Raw genomic sequence first — 4,014 nt, 5'->3', positions numbered from 1 at the left:
GGACAGCCAGCATATCACAGTTGTTAATGTCGGAGTAGGATATGTGAAATCAATTTTAACACAAACAGAAGTAATTCCAGTCACCAGAAAAGGTATCAATAAAAGACAAGGTAGAAAAATAAAACTTTATTGTTGTTATCCTAGCAGGGATTGCAGAAGGCAACAGTGAGGACTGGGGAGAAAAATGGATGAACCTAAAGCAGACAGAACATGAAAACTTGCTTTGTTTCAGTCACACAAATAGGTTTTTCAGCATTTAGCAGTCTAGGGCTTCATCCACAAACACCCTGGAGTGAGCACACACACACAAATCCAACTCTGAAGCTGGGTCTCCAAATTTGTTATCAGCGCTGTAAATGTTGGTATTCGTGGCCCCTTAAAAACTAACTGGCTTATTGTGGCGTAAGCCTCTTTAATGGACACATGAAGGCAAGCAACACATGAAATGGGCTGCGACTGACAAAAGGATGCTGCTGCAATGAATATTTCATCTGCCACAACAAAAACCAAGCAGTCTCTTCATACCCTGAAGACATCATGGCTAACCCTCTGAAATCTGTCATCCAGGTGTAGCTTCTCTTAAATACAGTTGCCGCCCCCAATTAATGCCAGCTTGCAGTCATCTTGCTGGTGAATAGTTTCAGTTCTCCAGTTCTGTTGATACATAAACAAGTGTGCGTAATGATGCAGTATTAAGTTTTCTTAACAGCAGGTCTTCTAAACAGCTTCCAGGAGGCTTCTCCTTTAAAATGATCTGATAGAGCAAAACAGAAGTAGCAGAATAGATTTGTTTTTTCGTGAATGGAAAATAAAGCACTGGACTTATTTGATTCGACTTCTACCTCATCTTTCTTTTTTTGGTCCCCCAAAGGGGAACTTCTACCTCATCTTTCAATCCAAACAGATCCCCAAAGGCAGCCTGCAAATCTCTGACCCACAGCCCTTCGGAGAGGTATCTAGCCATTCTCTCATGTTCCTTTTTAAGCCAATGTTCTCTTCCCAACAGCAGATGCCTATCAGGCCTGCGTGAGTGCATTAACATTTTTCTGTGATGCAAAGAAATCCAGGATCCCCACTTATACGCAGAGGTCAATATTCAAGGCCTCATACAAGTCCCAAACCAACCAACTCTATGAGCCTTTAGAACACAAGCTTCCTACCTCTTTCCCCATTTCCCTGTTCCACTCACCCTGTTCTTGTGTTTTTAAAGGCTCAGCAGCTTTACCTAGTACCTTGCGCTTATCCCATGTAAGCCGCCCTGAGCCTGCTTCGGCGGGGAGGGTAAATAAAAAAATAAAAAGCATACAGCGAAGATAGGTACCTGAAAGGTTTCCTGCATTGCAGCCAATCAGCCTTGCTTTTCATACCCAACACAGCCAAAGCTAGAAAAGACAAAACCAAAGACTTAAGTCTTATCCTCACGCAGCGACTTCTCATGTTCTAACACAGCTTCAAAGGAGCACTGTACAATGTCTCCTGCATGGTTTGTCTCCTCAGTCACCATCCGAAGACTCAGAGAAGCAGTAGGAATATGCAGGCTGCAGACCCAAGGGGCCCAACTTGCTCTCCAACGGTGTGGAATGGGACTCTACGTCACGGAGCACGAAGCCCTACGCTCCCGTACGCCACACGGACAGAGCTGTGAGAGAGCGACCTCCCCAGATGTCCCCGTTGGATGAAAACACTCAATTGCAAGGATATGGCTGTTGCCTGAATTGCGAATACCTGGACCAGGGATGGGCAGCCCTGTCAGCCTATTATTTCCATAGTCGCTCTTGTTCTGTTAACACCCAGTGGCCAAAAGTTGTTTTGTTTTATTAAAAAGCAGATTAAGGGCAGTCTCCTCCCATATTCTTCTGCTGTCTGTTTCCCCTCTTTGGGTGGTGGATGGGGCATTGACCAGAGGCTGGGCCTTTTCCATCTATGGAACGTGGTCCCTGAAGAGGTGCGTTCAGCCCCCCTTGTTGGAGGCGCTGCAACGTCACCAGGACTTTTGATGGGGTGCGAACAGCAGGCATTTATCAGGAGGAGGTATTTGATCAGTAATGTTGTAATTGATCCAGGTGGGGTGAGGAAAAGTGGGGTACAAATATTTTACAAATAAAATGTACCAGAGTTGCTAAGTGGAGGCAGGCAATGGCAAACCACCTCTCGCCTTAAAAACCCCATGAGGTGTTGCTGTAAGTTGGTTGCAACTTGACAGCACTTTGTTACACATGATTTGGCTCCATAGTTCCTTTACTTAACTTAAATTACAGTCCCCCTTTTTTGTACAGCAAAGGATTCACCTTTACAGATCCTGCGTGCTCTGGCACAGTTGGGGAATTACAACAAAATCAAACATTTACATTTCTCATTCCTATAACTTATAAGGGAGATTCCTGTGAAAAATGTTGAGGTTGTTTTTACTGTGCTGTATGTTTTATCTTGTTTTCATCACATCCTTTTCTAATTTTGGTAATCCAGTTTTATTGCCTTGTTCATTGTATATATTGTCCTGTTCTTATTGATTATATCGTAGTTTCTGTTCTGTTATTACATTTTGTAACCTGCCTTAGCCTTGACCTGGATGGCCCAGGATAGCCTGATCTCGTCAGAACTTGGAAGCTAAGCAGGGTCAGCCCTGGTCAGGACTTGAAAGGGAGACCACCAAGGAAGTTGAGAGTTGCTACCAGAGGCAGGCAACGGCAAGCTGCCATTAGTCAGCCGTGACTTGACAGCACTTCCCACATCTGTTTTGCGTCCCAGCAAGAAAGGTGGACTATAAATGGATAGACTAAGTCTGTGTGTTGGATGTGGCCTGGCAGGGATAATTCCAGATCGTTTCCTGGCACATCCCCAAAGAGCACTGCACTTGGCAGAGAAAAACCTACTGGTGATTCCCAGCCCAAAAGACATCCAGCTGTCCTCAACCAGAGCCAGGGCCCTTTTGGCCCTGGTGGAACCCTCTGCCGAATGACATCCGTGCCCCGTGGGACCTAATGCAGTTCTGCAGGGCCAGTAAGGCAGAAATGTTCCGCCAGGCTTTTGGTTGAGGACAGCAACAGTTTCCATCTTGTCTGGCACCTCTACTTGCCTCTCCCCCCTTGGACAATGGCACACTTTGTAGTTTTTAGCATCATCTAGAAATGTCTGTTATATTTTCCTATTCTTTTAAATTGCTCATTAATTTATGAATTCGTTTTTATTGTTGTACACCTCCCTGAGCCTTGTGTGCACTGGGGAGGGCAGTCAAGAAGTTTAATTTATGAATAAACAAACTAACAAACGGAACACATGGCTGAGGCACCCACCATCAAAAGAAGCTACACTTGTGTTTCCAGTGAAATCTCATTTTCAGAGCTAGACATGGTTTGGCAATGGTATCAAAAAGAAGGCACCCACAACACAGGTAGCAAACTGCTTGTGTCACAAACAGAATGGATCTTGAGGTACTGGCCAATCTGTCAGCAGGTACCTGGAAAACTGTAGCGACGACGACAGCCAGAACTCGAATCCTTCACATAAAAGCACGACTACGATGACATCATTCAAGCCATTGCTCAGGCTCCTGAATCAGAGCGGGATTCGGAGCCAGAAGGATGACACAGCAAAAGCATGGCATTTGCTATAATGAACAGAAAGGGGAAAGTGTGTTTAGGAATCAGGGCCCTTAACTTTTAAAGCATTTACTTTTAAGGGGTTGAGAAAAGCTAGAGAGGAGGGCACCCACATAAGCAAGCACGAGCTCCCGCTTTCCCAAGATGGTGACAATTAATTTTTTCCCCAGAGTCCACTCGATTCTTCCCCAAAGCAGAGAAACATTCCTGGTTTTCCTCCAACCCACTGAGCAAAAAATGCTTAAGAGCCCTTTTGAGCCTGCAGGAAAACTCCAATTCAGAAACAGCTGCCCGTCGGCATCAGAGGGGATGCCGGGGGTTGGAAAGTCCTGACATTCTAATTCGCGTCCAGGAGCACCTTAGAGACCAACAAGACTTTCCCAGAGTCAGAGCTCCCTTCGTCAGACACAAGCAG

General features: G+C 45.3%; 1 long non-coding RNA gene across 3 annotated transcripts in view; it reads right to left on the bottom strand.

Moving 5' to 3' along the window:
• LOC107108683 overlaps positions 1-4,014 on the bottom strand; it is a 7,904-nt gene continuing 3,890 nt past the window's right edge. For all 3 annotated transcript variants that reach the window (XR_001482449.1, XR_001482450.1, XR_001482451.1), the window contains exons 4-6: positions 3,458-3,607; positions 1,322-1,382; positions 1-754 (exon numbers count right to left, since the gene is read on the bottom strand). This is a non-coding gene — a long non-coding RNA (uncharacterized LOC107108683). The remainder of the gene's footprint in view (positions 755-1,321; positions 1,383-3,457; positions 3,608-4,014) is intronic.

This window comes from Gekko japonicus, unplaced genomic scaffold, assembly GCF_001447785.1.
Source record: "Gekko japonicus isolate JY-2015 unplaced genomic scaffold, Gekko_japonicus_V1.1 scaffold167, whole genome shotgun sequence".
NCBI classification, from domain to species: domain Eukaryota; kingdom Metazoa; phylum Chordata; class Lepidosauria; order Squamata; family Gekkonidae; genus Gekko; species Gekko japonicus.
The sequence above is the reverse complement of the archived record's forward strand: the minus strand, read 5'-3'. Positions and strand labels throughout refer to the sequence as shown.